Here is a 20513-nt window from a genome sequence, read left to right as displayed (position 1 = left end):
TTCTGCTGTCCAGCAGACCAGAGGCCATCCTAGGTCCACCTGTGTTCCCAGGGGATCGGCAATTTGGCAGCTTCAGGCTCCAGGAAGCTCTGACCCTGTGGCAGTAGCTCCCCCTGCTGGCTAACAAACACCCCTTCCCTTCTTGACTGGGAGGGTATAAGGGGTTGAGGAGAGGGAGAAGTGTGCAGGGACAATGCTGGCTGTAAGGGCAGGGGCAGCAATTGATACTGGACTTTGGTTCAGGTAGATAGGCAGGTATGACCTGGTAAACAGAGCACCTATTTCCTGGTCAGTAGCCTTTGAACAGGTGCCAGACAGTAGGGACCCGAGCAAAGGCAGGCAGCGATGGTTTTTCTGAGGTGGTTGCTGAGGGAGGCCATCATGGCCAGGCAGACCTGCATCCTAGGCTGAATACATGTCTCCTCAGGTGGGCTCAGGTGTCCTCTGGTTCCCCCCAGAGCAAGCCCCTGGGGCTCCACAGAGGATTCAGCCTGGAATTGAAGGCCAAGAGATAGGCCTGTGAAGGGGCAGTGCCCTAGGCATTCTAAAAAGCAGGAGAGTCAGCCCTGGCCAGGCAGCGCAGTTGCTTGGAGTGGTGCCCAGTACACCAAAAGGTTGCAGGTTCGATCCCCAGTCATGGTGTCTATTGGAAGCAACCAATCAATGTTCCCCCTCACATCGACGTTTCCCTCTCTCTCAGTTTCTCAAATCAATAATCATGTCCTCGAGTGAGGATTTAAAAAAAAAAAGAGGGAGAGTCATCCCCAGGCAGAACCTGCCCCAACTATTCAGTCCAAGCCAGGAATGGAGGCAGGGACCCGTCAGGAGAATAAAATCAGAGAGTCGATGAGCAGCTGCCTGGTTCCTCAGATTCAAACCTCATCAGGACGCACCCCCCTCCCACCTCCCGGAGCCCCAGGCCAGGGCCCTGGGACACAGGACCGATTCGGAGTGCTGGGTGAGCGGGACAGAGGAGTGACGGGTCTCCCTGTGAGCTGCCTCAATCCCTTACATCCCAGCCGAGACATCCACGACAGAGCCACCTCCCGGTAGCCACGTCCCAGAAATTTCTCCCACAAAAGAATGTGGCTTTCCCCGATAAGCCCTGCCCAACCATGTCCTGCCAACTGGAGTCCGCACCTCAGATAAGAGGCTTCTGGGAGTTTGTTTACCCCTGACCCTTAGTTACGCTGAAGGCTGGGGCCTCCCCTGGCTCCTGGGAGCCTGCCAGGGGTCTTGACTGCAGAGAAATTTCCCTCCCAGGCTGAGGCCACATGGTGGGCCGCTATTCTCTTTAGGACTCAGGGACGCAGAGCCTCGCCCTGCCCCAGGTGTGGCCCTCACCATCTGGACTCACCAGGGCAGTGTATATGCCTCAGAGACTCCTCAGGCTGCTCACCTACCGGGCTCTCAGGGAGAGGCGAGGCCTGTGGGAAGGTCCATGAAGAGAAGGACCTGGTGCTGAGCGTCAAAGCTGTCCATGAACCCTGGGTGCCATGCTCAGCCAGCAGGCCTGGTGCCATGTGGCCTGAGAGGGTGGGACCCATGGGAGCAAAAAGCTGTCACCAGTTCCTGAGGTGGGGGGCCCGCTGCACTGATTGTGGGATAGGAAAATCAACTTGCAGATGCCAGGATGTACAGGAGCAGAGTGAGCAGCAGGTAAGGTTGAAAGGTCTCATTTCCTGACAAGCAGGCCTCGTGGAGGCCGTGGGGCTGTGCCTGCCAGCTGTGCATTGTGTCACGGACATTCCTCACAGCCCCGCAAGCACAGGAGGCTCTCTCTTGGGTGGGAACCCACACCGGAGCCAGCAGCATGGCAACTCGGTCACAAGGCGCTGAAACACTTCTGGAATAATTCGTCCTCTCTTCTAGGCTTCTCTGCGAATTTGCTCTTGTCACTTTCCTGTATGTGTGTCTTTACTTTTCCTCTTCTAGCCCAGGGATGCTTTTTGACCAGTGTTACCATGGGGATGGATTACTTGATAAATTCAAACAGCAAACATTTACTCTGTGGCCAGGTGCCAGGCACAGAGGTAGGTGCTGCGGGCACAGACATTCAACAGGAATTTATTGAGCCTGTTCAGGATGCTAGGGACAGCTCTTCACAGGAGGGATGTAGAAATGCAGACTGAGTCCCTGCTTTCATGGAGCTTGTTCTAGGGGAGACAGCCAATGAAGGACAGGGAAAGTGTCATTTCGTGATAACTATATTGCCAAGAAATAAAATAGCATGATGTCATATCTCTCTGAAGTGGTGACATTTTAACTTCCTAAGTGACGGAAGTCAGGAATGTACAGAACAGGGCAAGGACTGCCCCAGGCAGAGGGAATAGCTGGGGCAAAGGTCTTAGGAAGGGAAGCTGGTGTGTTTGAGAAAGAAGGTCGATGTGGTGGGCAGGCAGGAGAATGACAAAGGCAGGTCCAGGGAGACAGGCAGGGACGGGGGCTTGGGTTTTGTGCCATGGGCATGGAGAGCTTTCGAAGGGTGTTCTGCATGGAGGTGAGACGATGTTGTGTGCATTAGAATACACACTGGACGTTGTTTGTAGACTGAAGTGTAGGCCAGTCCCAGTGTCGGATGGTGGGACAGAGGTGCAATGGGGACCACAATGAGAAGGCATTTTAAGACTGACAAATGAAGCAGAATACATCCCAGATTATATCAGTTTGCTGTAGGGTAAATTACTTACAGGAAGATTGGTTTGGAGCAGAAGAGACGACCCAGCAGTCTGCACAGATTATTCTCTGCTAACAGACCCATTACAGGAGTTTTTAAATAGCATGTCTTGAGTGCTAATGATTGACAGGACAAAGGGACAAAGAAGGCAGGAGCCCCAGAGGCCATAACTCTTGGTAGTCTTATGATAGGCGATTGTTTGGAATAGATACTATTACCAGTTTAATATTTATTTTGGTTGTCGTGGTATTCAGCTGTTACTAAAAACATATTTATGGTTACATTTTAAGGAACACGGGTATTTGACAACTAGAAAGTTTTAATATGCTTGCTGAGGACAGGGAAACTGGGACCTAAGAAATGGAATGGAATCTGAGACACAGAAATGGAGTTCATTTTGTTCGCATCTACACCTACACACCAAGTCCTTCTGCAGGCGTGGAAGCAGGAAGGCTGCACACGGTGGAGGCTGGAGCAGGAGAATGATCCAGAAGAGGGGACCAAGGTGGTGGTGGTAGCAATGGGAGGAGCAGGGAATGGATCCCGACAGAATTTGGAGGGGAAGCCAAACAGAAATAAATAAAATGCAGTGGCTATAGATCAGGAGAAGATATTTGCAAATTGTAGATCCCACGCAGGACTTGTATGTGGAATATATATAGAGAAAATACTTACAACTCAATAATAAAGCAACACCTTTTTTAAATGGCCCGAAGATTCATGTGGATATTTCACCAAAGAAAATATACAGATATACAGGCAAATAAGCAGATGAAAAGATGCTGAACTTCAGGAACCATTAAGGGCCCGCACATTAAAACTGCAGTGAGATACCTCTGCCCGTCCACTTGCAAGGCTGAATGAGAAGGACCACGCCGAGTACTGGCAACGGCATGGGGCCACTGCGGCTCCTCAGCTGTTGGCAGGAATGTAAAGTGATACACCTGCTTTGGAAACATTTTGGCAGTTTCTATATATATGTTACATATGACATATATGATATATTTTCTATATATGCCATGTAACCTAGCTTTTCCATTCCTAGATGTTTACCCAAAACAAATGAAAGTATGTGTCCATACAAAGACTTGTACTTGAATGTTCAGATGTTCATAGCAGCTTGATTCGTAATAAGCAAAAGCTGGAAACAATGAAAACGGCCATCAGCAAGAGAACGGATGGACTGTAGCATGATCTGTACTCGGCAAGAGAAAGGAAGGAACTAGGTAACATGGAGGAAACATATTCCACTCTGTCTGTCCCGCTACATACAGCAATAAAATCTGGACAGGGCGCACAAAGGACTCTGAACAGAGTAAATAGTAGCAGGTGAATTGGGGAAGAAAATCAGAATTTTGAGTGCCATTGAACTGGGGAAGGGTTTCCTGTTTTCCCTCCAGCACCCCCTGGGCTGGACGGAGGACAGCCGTCTGAAACTGAAATCGGGTTATGGCACAGACAGGGGGAAACTCCAGGAGAAGCCCATTAGCTCTGGTTGGAAGAATGGGAAAGGAACTCTGATGCTCGAAGAGTGAGGAAATGCCTCCCTCTCCTTAGAAATTGTCTTCATTCTCTCGTGCACCAGCCCCCTAACATTCCTGCTGCAGTCCACTTGGCTTGCAGGCACCTAAAACCCAAAGGGAGAGAAACTTGGATTGGAGGCATCCCAAGGGATGGGGATGAATGCTGTCGCTCGCTCTTGCTCTTGCCTTCTCTCCGTCCTCTTGCCACTTGGCCCTGAAAGGGGGCACAGTTGCAGGAAGTACGCTGCAGAACAAAGTAACAAAAACTAGCTTTTTGACTGAAAAGAGGGGCCCCAGGGAGATAATGGAGGAGGAACTCAGAAAACCGACCCCATAAAGTTGTTTATGAACTCCTGAGCTCACCTCCAAGCTCAGTACGCATGGATTTGAGCCTAAGCAGCATACCAGGTATTCAGAAGTGAACTAAAGGATTCACGACCATCCTATTCTCAGACTGACCACTGGAGGGTGCCCTTGTGGGCCAAATCGAAACAGCGCTGCAAAGGCATTGAAAAGGGAATTCACATTGAAACCCCAGAAGGAAGGTCTGAACTTGTGGCCTGAACCCAACAGTCAGTTGCCTGTTAAAATATAAATTTCGATATTTTCCATAGTATTCAAATAAGACTTGGTCTCATGAAATTCAAAATGTCTAGAATTCAAAACAAAATTACTTGGCATATGGAGACCCAAGAAAAGCTCAACTTGCATGGCAAAGACTATCGAAAGAGGCCAACACCCAGATGTTGGAATTAGGTAACAGACTTTAAGACACTGTAAAGAAGCTCCAAGAAATAAGGACAAGTACTCTTGAAATGAATAGAGAAAAGTCTCAGCAAAGAAAAAGAAGACATAAAAATAAAGAAATTAAAAAAATTAGGACTTAAAAATACAAGATTTAAAAGTTAGATATTCACTAGATAAGCTCAGAAGCAAAATAGAAAATAGGACAGCCCTGGCTAGTGTAGCTCAGTGGATCGTGCACAGGCCTGAGAACCAAAGGATTGCGGGTTCAATTCCCAGTCAGGACACATGCCTGGGTTGTGAGTCAGGTTTCCAGTGGTGGGTATACAAGAGGCAACCACACATTGATGTTTCTCTCCCTCTCTTTCTCCTTCCCTTCTCCTCTCTCTAGAAATAAATAAAATCTTAAAAAAATTAAAAGCAAAATGAGAGTCCATAAGAAAAGAAGAAAGAAAATAGGACTGAGGAGTCAGTCAGTAAACTTGAAAGTAGGACAGTATAAATGATCCAGTCTGAATAACAGAAGATTTATTGATTTATTTATCTCTTGTATTTATTTATTTTTGTGACGCTTGAAGTTTTATTTATTTTTAATCATTTTTAATTACTGTTGACATACAATGTTATGTTAGTTTCAGGAATACTCCCTAGTGATTAGATATTATAAAGCTAAGTGATCATCCCAATAAATCTCATACTCATCTGGTACCATACATAGTTATTAGAATATTATTGACCATATTCCCTGTGCTGTACTTTACATCCCCATGACTATTTTGTAACTACCAATTTGTACTTCTTAATCCCTTCACCTTTTCACCCACCCCCCAACCTCCTTTCATCTGGCAACCCTCAAAATGTTCTCTGTATCTATGAGTCTGTTTCTGTACTGCTTGTTCATTTATTTTGCTTTTTAGATTCAGTTGTTGATAGAATGTATTTATTGCCATTTTATTTTTCACATTTTTTATCTTCTTCTTGTTTTTAAAGAAGTCCCTTTAATGTTTCATGTAATATTGGTTTGGTAGTGATGAACTCCTTTAGCTATTTCTTGTCTTGGAAGCATCAATTCTAAATGATAGCTTAGTTGGATAGAGTAATCTTGGTCATAGGTCCTTGCTTTTCATCACTTTGAATATTTCTCTCCCTTCTGGCCTTCAAAATTTCTGTTGAGAAATCAGTCTTATATCTAAAAAGGAGCTCCTTTTTAGGTAACTAATTACTTTTCTCTTAGCGATTTTAAGATTCTCTCTTTGTCTTTAACCTTTTGCATTTTAATTATGATGTGTCTTGGTGTGGGTCTCTTTGGGTTCATCTTGTTTGGGACTTTCTGAGCTTCCTAGACTTATGTGTCTATTTCCTCATCAGGTTAGGGAAGTTTTCTGTCATTATTTTTCCAAATATGTTTTCAATTTCTTGCTCTCTCTTTCTCCTGGCTCCCCCATTATGTGAATGCTGGCACACTTGAAGTTGCTCCAGAGGCTCCTTACACTATCTTCATTGTTTTTGGCATTATTTTTTCTTTTTGCTGTTCTGATTGGGTGTTTTTTGCTTCCTTATGTTCTTAATTGCTGATCTGATTCTCAGCTTCATCTACTCTACTGTTGATTCTCTGAAGATTGTTTTTCATTTCAGTTCATGGATCCTTCTGTTCTGACTGGTTCTTTTTTAGCTGGTTTCTATGTCTATTTTCATCCTATCGAAGTTCTCACTAAGTTCCTTGAGCATCCTTATAACCATTGTTTTGAACTCTGTATCTGGTAGTTTTCTTGTCTCCATTTTATTTAGTTGTTTTTCTGGATATTTCTCCTGTTTTCTCATTTGGGACATGTTTCGTTGTCTCTGCATTTTGGCGGGGTCCCTGTATTTGTTTCTGTGTATTAGGTAGAGCTGCTACATCTCCCAGACTTGGTAGAATGGCCTTGTGTAGTAGGTGTTCTGCAGGTCTCAGTGGCGCAGGCTCTCCGGTCCTCCAAGCTGGGCTCTCCAGGTGCACCCCTGTGTGGGCTGTGTACAATGTCCTGTTGTAGTTGAACCTTGACTGCTGTTGGCCTCACTGGGAGGGGTTAACTCCCAAGTCAATCTGCTGAGAGGACTGGCTGCGACTACAATTGAGTTGATGCTGTGCTGGAGTAAACTCTACAGAGCAGGACTTGCTTCATCGGGGCTTTGGTGCTCACTGTGTCTGTCCCTTGAGGGTGTGACTTGTGGTGGTGATAGGGTTGTAACCAGCATGGTCTGAGACTATTCACCAGATACACTGGCTCTGGGGCCTTCTGGGAGGTACAAAGCAGCCACTGCCTGTTCCCTGCCTGGAGCCACCTTGCATGAGCTACAGAGTAATGTACAAGTGGCTGCTACTTGCGCTGGGCTTGGAGGTGCCCAGGAGAAGCCAAGCTGCAACCAAGGCTGGCTGCCTCTAGTGCTGGGCCTGGGGCTACTTAGCAAGAGGTATAGGTTACACAGAGGCCAGATGCTGCTTGTTTGAGAGACTTTAGGAAAGTCCCTGAGAAATTTTAGGAAAGTCTGAAGCATGAGCCAAGACAGGCCATTCATATGGAAAAGCCACTGGAAATAGAGTGGGTGGGCCTACAAGTTTGGTGGGGAGAAGTCTCAGGGAATCACCAGGGTGGGACAGATAGTGAGAGCCAGGTTGATGTAGAGATGAAGATGTGGTGCTGGCCTGCCCTCTCGTGGTGGAAGGGCTCATCAAAGGAACAATGGCCTCTGCCAGCACTTTTGTCTGGGAGAAAGCTGTCCCTTCCCCTAGCTCTTGCCCTTATATCAGACAATTTAGTTCCTCCCCATATGTCCCTGGTGCCTTTCCAGCTGCTGCCCCAGGGCTGGAGCTCAGAGGAAGTTAATCAGAGTAAGCCCTTGTGTGGGCCCTTTAAGAGGAACTGCTGGGCACTCCAGAGTCTTCTATCTCAGCCTCAGTTCCTGCTGGTTCTTATAGCCAGAAGTTATGAGAACTTCTCTTCCCAGCACTGGAACCCTGGGCTTGGGGGCCTTGTGTGGGGCTGAGACCTGTTGCTCTTCAGGCAGATTCTCCACAGCTGAGATATGCCTCCTGATTTTTATTTGACTCCTAAGGTTGGGACCATCCCGTTCCACGTCTCCACCCCGCCTACCCATCTGAAGTGGCTTCTTCTTTAAATTCCTAGTTGTAGGACTTTCATTCAGCCAGATTTCAGGTGGTTCTCAATGATGGTTGTTCTGTAGTTTAGTCGTAATTTTGATGTGGTTGTGGGAGGAGACAAGTACAATGTTTACCTACACTACCATCTGGACCAGAAGTTCAAGAAAAAGATTTTTTCTAATAAATAGAGCCTCAAAAAGAAAACAACCCATAAGGTTTAGCTTTCACATCATTGGAGTTTAATTAGTTTATTAGTTTAATAAACTAATTGACAGATTAGTTTCATTATGATAAATCTGGACATGGATTTCTTTGGTTTATCCTGTTTGGGTCTTGCTGGTTTTGTTTTGTTTTGTTTTTATCTTTTCCTCACTGTTATTTATATTGGTGTTGGAAAAACTGGATAACTTTATGCAGAAAATATAAATTCGAACCCATCTTACACCACACATAAAAATTAACTGAAAATGGACCAAAGACTTAAACATAAAACTTCTAGAATAAAACACAGGGAAGAAGCTCTTTGACATTGTCCTTGGCAATGATTTTTTTTGGATATGGCACCAAAAGAAAAAAAATTACCAAGTGAGACTACATCAAACTTAGATCTTCTGCTTAGTAAAAGGAATAGTCAATCAAATAAAAAGGCTGCCTACAGAATGGGAGAAAACCTTTACACACTATATCAGATAAGGGGTAGATATCCCAAGTTTGTAAATAATTTGTACAATTAAAGCAATCTAATTTAAAAATGGGCAGGAGAGCCCTCGTGGGTGTGGTTCAGTTGGTTGGAATGTCGTCCTGAACACCAAAAGGTGTGGGGTCCAATTCCCGGTCAGGGCACATACTTAGGTTGCAGGTTCAATACCTGGTCAGGGCGTGTATGGGAAGCAACCAATTGATGTTTCTCTTTCACACTGATGTTTCTCCCTCTCTTCCTTTCTCTCTTTCTAAAATCAATAAACATTTTTTTATTTTAAAAAATGGGTAGAAAAGCAAAATAGATGTTTCTCCAAGATGTCATCCACGTGGCTAACTAATCAGCAGGGAAATGCAAATCAAAATCACAATGAGATAGCACTTCTAACTGACAAGAATGATGATCATCGAGAAGATGAGAGAGAACAAGTTCTGGGGAGGATGTGGGAAAGGGGGTGGACCTTCGTGCCCTGTTGGTGGGATTGTAAACCCACGCAGTCACTGTTGGGAACAGTATAGAGGTTCTTCAAAACATGAAGACTAGAACTATCATGTGATCCAGTGATCCCACTTTTGGATATATATCCGAAGGAAGTAAAAGTGGGAAATCAAAAGATACAGGCATGCTGTGTTTTATTGTGCTTCTCTTTATTGCTCTTCACAGATACTGCACTTCCATCAACAGGGAGGCAAGACCCCCCTCCCCACCCCACCCCCCCGGCCGCACCAGCAAAACGATTGCAACTTGCTGAAGGCTCAGACGATGGTGAGCAATTTTTAGTAATGTTTTAAAATTAAGGGATGTACATTTCTTTAGACATGATGCTATTATACACTTAATAGACTGTAATAGACCACACTATGCTGCATATGCACTGGGAAAACAAAAGACATGTGTGACTCAATTTATTCAGATATTCACCTTACTGCTTTGGTCTGGAGCCAAACCCAAAATATCTCTGACCTATGTCTGTGTCTGCACCCCCATGCTCATTGCATTAGTAGCCGAGGCACAGAAACGGCCTAAGTGTTCGCCAGTGGATGAATGGATAAGGAAGACAAGGCACATTTATACAATGGGTACTATTTAGCTATGAGGAAAAACACAGTTCTGCTATTTGCAACAACATGGGTGGACCTTGAGGGCATTATGCTAAATGAGATAAATCAAACAGAGAAAGACACACACTATATATCTTTTGTATGTGGAATCTAAAATAAACAAAATCCTAAAAGCAGAGAGTAACATGGTGGTAACCAGGGGTTGGGGAGCATGGGGTGGGAGAGCTGTTAAGTTACAAACTTAAGCAACTGGTAGATAAGTCCCAGAGACCTAACACACAATACAGTGATTATAGAGAACAAAACTATGTTATAAACATTAGTAGCTAGAAGTGTTAGCTAATGCTACTATGACAATTGTATCGCAACATAAATGTATCAAAGCAATATGTTGTATCCCTTAAATTTATGCAATGTGTATTTCAAATATAAGTCAATATAAAATAATAAAATAAAATAAAAACTTCCTGTAATAGTACAGGAGTCAAAACAGTGCTATATTGACACAAACATAAATATGTTTATTTATTTAATTTATATTTATGATATATGGAACAGCATGGAGAGTACCAAAATAAACCCTTACATTTATAGTCAATTCATTTTCAATAAAGGTGTCAAGGTGATTCTATTAATTAACTCGAAGTGGCTTACTACACTGAAATTGATTAACTGCAAATGGTGCTGGAACATTTGAATAGCCACATGCATCAGGAAGGGTTTACACACTTTCCCATCACACACAAAAATGAACTCGAAATGGCTTACAGACCTTCATGTAAGAGCTAAACGATAAAGTGTTTAGAAGCAAACATAGGAGATTATCTTTCTGACCTTAGATTAAATAAAGATTTCTTAGCTATGACTCCAAAAGCATATTACGTAAATGAAAAATTGACAATGTGATTTCAAATGTAAAATTTTTGCTTTATAAAATATATCATAGAGCCAGCACAGTGGAGTGGAGGTGGCACTGCCCCTTCAGACCTGAAAAATGTCTGAAAATTCCAGCGACAGCAGTTCGTCTTGTGGCAGGACCATCCTCAGTCAGGAGGGGTCTGGTACAGAGCAGGTGAATTCTGAACCCGGGACAGCCAGTGACAGCTGCGAGCTCAGCCTGGAGCATTTGTCTCCAGAGCCACAAGCAGTGAGAGCAGGGAGAGGGCAGCGGAAACGTCTCCATCTCAGTGGGAGAAACTGCTTATCCAGCTTGGGAGGAAACAAAGTCAGTGCTTGAGCGAGAGGAGGAAAAGTCACCTGAAGATAGTGTCTACTTTGGAACTGTGGGTGACAATTCTGACATTGTTACCCTTGAGCCACCTAAATTAGAAGAAATTGGAAACCAAGGAGAAGCCAAAATTGTTACAGAAGTACAGAGGCCAGAAGACTCTAACTTACACATTCTGACAGCCAGAAGCTGTATTTTCATCTCAGCCTAGTGCCGACAGGTCAGGAAGGGGCGCAACCAGTCGTCAGCCCGGTCCTGCCTTGAGGCCACGCTGCACTAGGAGGGGGAAGGCTGCTTCTAAATCTGAAGAACGGCTGGCTGCTCACTGACTAGAAACTGGCCCCTCTGAGAAGCTGTATGAATGCCGTTTCAATAGTGGCCTCAGTAAGTGTGTTACATTTGCTGGTGATCGTAATCAGCTTGGGGTTTGGACGTCTCTACGGCACATTCAGATTCAGGAGCATCAACAGTTAGTCGCAAAGATACATGGAGAGGAATTGAATGATATGAAGGCTTAGCTTTCCCAGTGTCACCAGAAACAGGAATCTGCTACAGATTGTAAGTTGTTGAAGGAAAACCTTGCACAGTGCTGGGCCCTTACTGAAGCACAGAAAAAGATGTCTTTTGACATTCAGAAAAAGAAACTTAACACAGAAAATTAGGATTTAAGAATATCGCTGGAGAAGGAAGACAAACCTTGTCTTTACTACCGGAAGAGGTGGCAACTAAGAGAACTGATCAGGACATGGGAAGACACAGGGACAAGTACTGAGTTAGTTACAGAAAATCAGAAACGTAAGCAGCATTTGAAAGCAGAAAAGCAGAAAACACACAGCTTCCTTAATCAAAGGGAGACTCCGTTGGAGGAAGCAAACATGCTGAGGAGTGGGAATGATTGAATACCGAGGTGTTAATGGGGGAAGGTCAGCCGCTCAGCTCTAGGCCGTCAGCAGGCAGCCCAGGCTCTCCCCACGCACTGCCTGAGAAGGGGAACTAGAAATCTGATGGGTAAGACTCCCTGAGCCTGGGGGAAGTTCAGTTTGAACAGCAGTGCTCTGATTTGTGGGAAAGAGTGTATATTGAGGCAAGATCAAAATGGAAAACGAGAAACTGATGGGAAAGAGTAAGGGAGCAGAGGAAACCACAGGGCTAAAAATAAATCAAAAGAAACAACTCTGGGTTCAGTTAAGGAAACATTTGGTGCCTTGAAGACTGCCACCAAGGAGTTTGTGAGGTGTCATAAAGAAAAAAACTAAGCATGTGAAAGAAGATGTGAAAGAAAATCTGAAAAACATCTCCGGTTCAGTTAAATCCACTTCGGACATTTCGAAGACACCACCGAGAGTATCTTTGATGAAAAGGGCAACAAAAGATTTGGTGCTACAAAAGCAGGTGCAGCTAAAAAGCCAACAGTTTTTAGTGAATATTTATACCCACAGTATAACACAAAAACAGAACAACAGAGGCCCTACCACACAAAGAGAGGGAAGGAAAGGAAAGACAGTTTGTTACAGAACAGACCTGGGGTTAGGGCTGAATGATAATAAAAGACCCCCCTTTTTCTCCAGGGGTTCCTCCCCACCTCCTGGGTTCGTTTTGCCTGCCGCCTGAGGAAAGATATCTCTTAATACCAGAGATCAGTGAAAAGGAAAATAATGTATTATTTATTTGAAATAATACAAACTAAAGTTCTCCACAAACACACACAGCCCTCCCAGCACCCTCCACATGGCAAAAGGAGGCACTTCCAAAGCCTCGTGGTCCTGACTCCCACCCAAGCGTCATGGTCCTAAACAGATGCATGGTCCCAAAAAGAGACGCCCAATGGCTGCCAAGCCTCCGTTTAAATCCCAGCACCAATCTTCCTCTGCAGCCCCATTTCTGGCTCCTCCCACAGCTGCCAGCATTCTGGGCAGGTGTGGCCCTGTGGTGTGGAGCCAATTATCTGCGAGCTCTTTTGGATCTCACTACAAATCCCTATTTGGGGCTCCCCTCTTGGCTGCACCTTGTTACAAATTCACTTTGAAGAACTGAGAAAAAGTACAAATTCAGAAATCTAGAGCTGAACATGGCTGTAGCAAAAATTCAAATTCTTTCTGAAAAGCTTATTCTATTGTATTTGAATGTGCTTGACAGGAATCCATTGACTTCATAAATAGGAAAGTGCCTAATCCTGGAAGGATAGATGAGTTTAGACAGTTAATTGAAAGGTAACTTAATAGAAATACTGGATACTTTTCATCATTGGAAAGAACTTGATCAAATCATCAATAATTTTTAAAAATATTTTGTTTATTTTTAAAGAGAAGGGAAGGGAAGGAGAAAGTGAGGGAGAGAAACGTCAATGTGTGGTTGCTTCTCGCACGTCCCCTGCTGGGGACCTGGACCGCAACCCAGGCATGTGCCCTGACTGGGAATTGAACCAGTGACCCTTTGGCTCACAGGCCTGTGCTCAATCCATTGAGCTACACTAGCCAGGGCTCATCAGTAATTTTTTTCTTGGTCACACCTTCCCACCTCCATATGGACCCAGGTCAGTTCACATAGCACCATGTTATAACAGTCTTTAACACTTATAGATTGGATAGCATTTTATCATTTGATAAGTTTCTTGGGATGTTACTGTTTGTGAAGTACTTTTTTGTAAAAAAAAGAAAGTGCTATTTGTAAAAATACTTTATTGCCAGAGAGTTTAGAATAAATTAAGTCGAAACATATAGTTTCAAGTTAATAGCTATTACAAATTGAAAATTTCATGTAATCAATTTGACTTGAGCAAATAGTTTAATTTCTACCTAAGAAATCAGTTAAGGGCCCTGGCTGATGTGGCTCAGTAGATTGAGTGTTGGCCTGTGCAGCAAAGGGTTGCTGGTTTGACTCCTAGTTAGGGCACATGCCTGGGTTGTGGCCCAGGTCCCCAGTAGGAGGCATGCGAGAGGCAACCACACACTGATGTTTCTCTTCCTCTCTTTCTCCCTCCCTTCCCCTGTCTCTAAAAATAAATAAATAAATAAAATCTTTTAAAAAAATCAGTCAAGGATATATAAATCCTATTTTGTTTCTTTTCATTTTAGTCTATATGAAAAGGCATTCAGTCACTTAAGTGAGATTATTTTCCTTTAATCTTTTATTTACTCGCTTTTGGGAAGCTAGGTGTGTACTGTACAAGTTAAACTCTGAAATCAGAAGAGTTCACTGCCAACCATTTGGATGTCCCACTTATTTTCATTCATCTGTTCCACTCACCAACTAAACTATGATATTGAACACACTTACTATAGAATTATTGTTGGTAAAGCTACAGGCGTGATCAAAGAGGCCAACTTGACAAAGCCCTAAGTTCTAGTGTGTGTGCTTGGCACACAGCTACCAAAACTAACTGTATCTAGTGCTTATCAGCCCTATAGTCCGTAACATGAAACTTGACTAACCTTCAAATGTTAGCTTTATTTTTCTGCATTTGTGATGGTTATCTTTTTGAGTAAAAGTAATGTGTCCATAAAATAATGAGACTGATTCTGGTGAATTTACTCCTGAAATGAATACCTAGTGCTTATAATGAGCAAAGCACTGCGAGGCCGCCCCGCGGAACAGATGAAAACTTCTGGCTGTGAAGGAGCGCACCAGCTTTCGGAGAGTTCGGTGAGTTCATGAAATGGAGCCATAGAGACCATGCATGTAGTGGCCGCCGTCTGGAGATGAGTGGGAAGGCTTTGTGAAGGGTGACCTTTGAAGTGAACATTTTTTAAGACTGGCTTTTGAAGGAGAAATGAGTTTGCCGAGCAGCTAGGCCAGGACATTCCATTCAAAGGGAACTTTGATTGGGAGATCTGAAACCATGCCGCTTTGGGGAGGCGAGGCAGTGCTGGGGGGCAAACAGCAGAAAATATTTAGATCACGAAGAGCCTCATTTTATGGGCACGGACTTTCCTTACTGGCCAAGCAGCCTGGATCAGGGGCGGCAGCCAGGAGAGTGATGGATGGGAAAAGGCTATGCCAAGATGGCCTTTAATGCACTGCAGACCTGAGCTGATGAGGATGAATGAAAGTGGGGAGACGGGTTGGCACTACACATAGTAAGTAAAACTAGTGGTGTTTCTTGAGAAGGGGAAGTAGAAAGTAACAGTGGTTTCCAGATTTCTGGGCTGGCTCATGAGTTGGATAGTGAGATCACCAAGACAATGAAAGCCAGAAGTTTTGGGGTTAGGGGAATTGGAAATGAGAATTATGCTCTGAGGCACCTCCTGACGTCCAGATTGAGAGGGTTAGCTGGCGGTCGGTCGTGGTGTGACTGTCTCTCAGCCAGAGTCTGTGCCCGTGCGTGCGTGTGTGTGTGTGTGTGTGTGTGTGTGTGTGTGTGGTCTAGGCAGGAGGTCTTTGTCAGGAGGTCTTGGGAGCACCAACATGCAAGGGGTGGTAGGAAAAGGAGGCCGAGAGCTACAGGACCAGAGAGTGGCATCATGGACTTCCGAAGATGAACTCAGGTAAGAGGAATATATGTAAGAGTGTGAAGCACAGTAAAAAGGATGGACTTCTTGGCTGGGCAGTTGGGCAGACGTGGATGGCGTTATGGACCGTTCGTGCGACATCGTTGCAGAAGCCTGAGTAGAGAGAGAGGAAAGCAGTAAATGCGGACAGTGTTTGTGAGCTGTGTCTGTAGGAGGAAAAAAGGCCGTGTTTTGTTTGCAGGGAGTGTGTATATGTTTCTGCCGAGGGAGGAAGCTGACGCAGAGGGTTGATTTTTTTACAGGAAAGGAAGAAAAAGTATAGAAACATATCTCATTATTTTATTGTCACATTTCTGTTTGTTTTTCTACAGGATGAAAGCATAATGCTGAGTCTTTTTGGCATGGTTATACTATGATTATACTTCAGATTATTTTAACATCCTTTTTCAGTGTTCAGATAATAGATTAATAGAGAAAAATAAATAAATAAACAAATAAATAAGTGCCATCATCAGGAAAATGGAAAGTCAAATTAGACATTTGAAAATATTTATAAATCCTGTATTGGATAGAAGGCTAACAGATAAAATATATAATTAACTTAGGAGATGGTGGGTGGGTGGGGGAATAAAAAGATGAGAAACGAGAGAATGAACAGAAAACAAAATATTAAATGTCAGGCTGAAGCCATAATATGTCAATCATTACATTTGTGAAAATGTTTGGACATTATGAACCTTACATTATTGCATTAGGTAAATGCAAATTAAAACTATCATGAAGTATCACTACACGTCTATTAGAATAATCAAAATAAAAAACATTGGCAAGACTAAGTGCTGGTGAGGAGATAGCAGCTGGAATTCTCATATATTATAGATGGAAATACAAAATGATACAGCCAGTTTGGAAAGCAATTTGACAATTTCTTTATAAAGTTAAACATATGCTTACAATACGACCAGGCAATCCTACTTCTAGGTCTTTACCCCAGAGAATTGTTCACACAAATACCTGTACACGGATGTTTTTAGCAGCTCTATTCATAATTGTCAATGACTGGAAGCCACTCACACATCCAGCAAGTGAATGGTTAAACACACTCATACCTCCATGCAATGAAATACTATTCAGCAAAATTAATTAGTTAATTTAAAATTAATTAATTAATTAATTAATTAAGGAAGAAAAAGAAAACACACAATGTAGATGAATTTCTGAGTCATTATTGCTGGATTGAAGAAGCTGGTCTCAGAAAGCTACATACTGCCTGTTTCCATTAATGTGACATTCTCAAAAGGCCAAAACCATGTTGATGGAGATCTAACCAGCAATTCCCAGGGGTTCAGGGTGGAAAGGAGGTGGGACTACAAAGAGATAGCTAGCACCAGGGGGAGGGAGATGGGGAGGGAGAGGACAATGCTCTGGGTCAGGCTACCACAGTCCTAAGTAAGGTTGGGTGCTTTCCCACCCCACTTACTTCCTAGGGCCAAGGAAGGGCCACATTTCAGGGTACAGACGGGCCATGAAACAGAAGAGCTGACTGATGCCAGAGCTGGGACTCCTGATCCCTAGCCTAGTGCTCTGACAGCAAGGGCAGATTTTTGGGACCAAGGCCAGAGGAGAACCAGGGAAACGGTCATGTGGGGGCTGGAGGTGGGAGAGCAGGGGAGGGAGGGAGTGAGGAGTCGCGTTAGGAGCCATACAGCATGCTGCATGCACTCCGGTCAGGGTGAGGAGGCGGGAGGAGTGAGTGAGGCACCCTCACCACCCTCATTCACTGCTCTACCCACTCCTGCCAGCAGCGTTTTCGCACTGTGTTGAGATCTGAGGGACCAGCAGAAGGGCCCCGTGCTCCACAGAGCTGACACTGGGCCTGAGAGGTGAGGAAATAAAAAGTGACGTTTGGTCAGAGTTGTGACCAAATATCACTTTTCTGATTCTGTCAGTGCCCCTGGGCCAGCCACCCTTACCCCCGGTTTGTTCTTGCTGCCCAGTGTGTAGGGTGAGCAGCAGGAAGCCGTGACCCATGGCGCGGTCCAGAGAAGCACTCGAGACCAAGGACGGCTCATCTGTTCTTTTATCCTCACCCAAGGACATGCTTGTTCATTTTACAGAGAGGAAGGGAGGGAGAGAAGGAGAGGGAGAGAAACATCGACCCACTGCCTCCCACACACCCAGACCAGCAACCTAGATATGTGCCCTGACTGGAATTGAACCCGAAACCTTTCAGTTCACGGGACAGCGCTCCAATCCACCAAGCCCCTGGCCAGGGCAAGGATCCCTTGATGCTTGGCCTTCCAAGCTCAGGGTCCCACCTGACATCTCTCCTTGACTGGACTCAGGCCGCTGCTGAGAGGCACCTCAGTTGACAGCCATGCCCCTACGACATGTAATAGCTCCTGTGCAGAATACAGAACTTGGTCTAAAGATTTGACTCTGCAGGCTGTTAGGGAGGATAATGCTGGGAAGGCTAGTGATTTGTCTCTGAAGTGGGGACAGCAGGTTCTAGAATTAACATCTGCCAGCCACTAGAGGGCGGTGTGGGGTATGTCAACACCCCAGAAAACTACTTCAGCCAGAAGATGGTAAATAGAGCTTGGCTTCCTTCAGCCTAGGCTTCCGTGGCAGACAGCCTTCGCTTGTTTTTCTGATGTGTCTTAAGCACCTTGAACACTTAGAACCACTGTGTGTGCAGGGGCTTTCCATGGCAGCCTTGCAGCCTGCCATGAATCCTGCTTCAGCAGGAATTCTTGGGGGAAATATCTGAACCAGCCAGTAGAGGGAGGTAGGGAGCTGAGTTGACGAAAGGGCTGCAGAAACTGCTCTGTATTAGAAATGAACTGTAATTGGGTGAGGAGGGAGGAGGAGCTGGCAAAATGGCAAAAGATTAGAGACAAGGGGAGTGAAAGCCGGGGTGGAGAATTGGAAAGCCCACCCAGTGGGGTGTGCACAGGACTTCCAAGAACAGGAACCAGAGTGCTCAGTTTGAGGCTGCTTCTGCCCCATCTGGGTGGCTGGTCAGCTTCACTATGAGAGCAGCACTCAGTGGAAAGGGCTGCATTCTGTCAGCTGCAGAACAGGAGCAGCACTCCTGTAGAATGTTCCAGATGAACCAACTCCACAGAGAGCACGAGGAGCAGGGACCCAGTGGTGGTCCTGCGAACACCAGCCCCTGGGATCTTACAGGCACCTTGGCAAAGGCTTTGGACTGACAGTTGGGCAAAGGGGACTTTGGGTCTTCTCACCCAGGTCTCAGGAGCCTGGGGGTCCCAGTGTGCATCTGAGTTCCGGGAGAGGGCTCCAGGGCCAGGAGGCAGCAGGGGGAGGGGGAACCCCAGGTCCAGGGAGCCCTACCACCTTAGAGAGAATGGAACTCAAAGCGGGGGAACGCTTTTCCTAATGTGAATGTATTCCTGCTAGTCATCAACCACCCCAAGTTCATTCCCCTTCAGGACTTTCGCTCTTACTAATTCCCTCTGCTTAGCTCTCTCTCTCCCCCGACTTTTTCATGTCTGGCTCCTTCTCATCATTTAGCTCTAACACGTCTCCTTCTCAGAGAGGAATTCCCTGACATCTCAGGAGGCCCTGGCTTCTCAGCAGTGACCTCCCACGTCTCACTCTGCCACCTCAGCCCCCATCCTTACCGCTATCAGAAATGGCCTTTGCTTATCCAAGTGACTCTCCCCTCGCTATGATGTAAGCGGCTTGAGGTCAAGACCTTGCCTGTCATCTTCAGGGCTAATCCTTAGTGCTGGCATATAGAGGTGCTCAATAAATCTTTTAAAAAAGGATAAATGTTCTATTCAGTAGGTTTGCTCATCACTTCCAATTTATAAAAAGGGAAACAGAGGCCTAGAAAGGCCAGTTACCTTGCCTGGAGTATAGGTGCTACAGGCAGAACAGGAACACAGGCTGCCTGACTTTCGGGCTCACACCTTGACATTGGGTTATTTTACTTCTACCTTTGTCTGTCTTTCCTGGATGGCACTCAGCACAGTTTGTTGTGGTTTTGTTTGTTTGTTGTCTGGGCATGATGCTGCCGGAACAGGGCTGTGCCCTGCTCCCTGATGGGTTGCGGGGCTTAGAGCTGCGCCCAGCACATGCCGTGGCAGGTGCTCCGAGAGCATTTGCTGGGTGAGTGGGCGGACAACTGAGTGAACATACAAGGGAGAGCCGAGGTGGAGGCATCGGAGTGCCCCAGCGGTGGCAGACTTTCCCAGCCCCTAGCTGGAGTCCTGTGCCTGGAGCCCAGCATTCCCCGGCAGAGAGGGACGGGCTGAGAAGTTGCCTCTCACTGTTGCGGAAGACATATTTTGGGGCAGACGACGGTGGCCTCACTTGCTTTCATGGCGAGAGTCACCTGCTCCATGATGCTTCAAACTTAGGGTCATTCCCTGACGAAGGGCCTGGGTTTGGCCTTTGCTCCGACCGCAGCTGGGGTGATGCCCAGGGCTCTGTGCGGATCTGTGTGAGCAGCCTCACTTCCACTCATTACATTATGTCAGCATTTTCTTAGCTTCTGAGAAACAGGAAAAACCATGATGTGTGCTGGGGTTTGAAAGAACGATAAGAGAAGACATGGTCACATTTCTTTGGTTTGGGCCCAGAGGGCTGGGTTCCTGTTCGCTCTAATGCGTCACCTTCCGCCTCACGCCGGAGGATGAGGACTGTGTGGAAAATATGCCTTAGGGAGAAAAAACAGCAAGGGGATAAGAGTTCATAGATATATAGATATATAGATATATAGATATATTCATTTTTAGAGGGAGGGGAAGGGAAGGAGAAAGAGATGGAGAGAAATATCAAGGTGTGGCTATCTCTCACGTGCCCCTCCTGGGGACCTGCCTGCAACCCAGGCATGTGCCCTGACTGGGAATCGAACCAGCAACACTTTGGTCCATAGCCCACCCATGCTCAATCCACTGAGTTACACCAGCCAGGGCAGAGTTTTCTAAATTATTACTATGAAACATACAGACACACAAAAAAA

The 20513-nt window shown here is 45.3% G+C and overlaps 1 pseudogene; it reads left to right on the top strand.

Moving 5' to 3' along the window:
* The first annotated feature begins 10838 nt into the window (after window positions 1-10838).
* Window positions 10839-13642, top strand: LOC123812952 (annotated as a pseudogene).
* The last annotated feature ends 6871 nt before the right edge of the window (window positions 13643-20513 follow it).

This window comes from Phyllostomus hastatus, unplaced genomic scaffold, assembly GCF_019186645.2.
Source record: "Phyllostomus hastatus isolate PE091 unplaced genomic scaffold, TTU_PhHast_1.1 phas_contig_150, whole genome shotgun sequence".
Lineage (NCBI taxonomy): Eukaryota > Metazoa > Chordata > Mammalia > Chiroptera > Phyllostomidae > Phyllostomus > Phyllostomus hastatus.
Note: the sequence above shows the minus strand (reverse complement) of the source record. Positions and strands in the feature narration are given on the sequence as shown.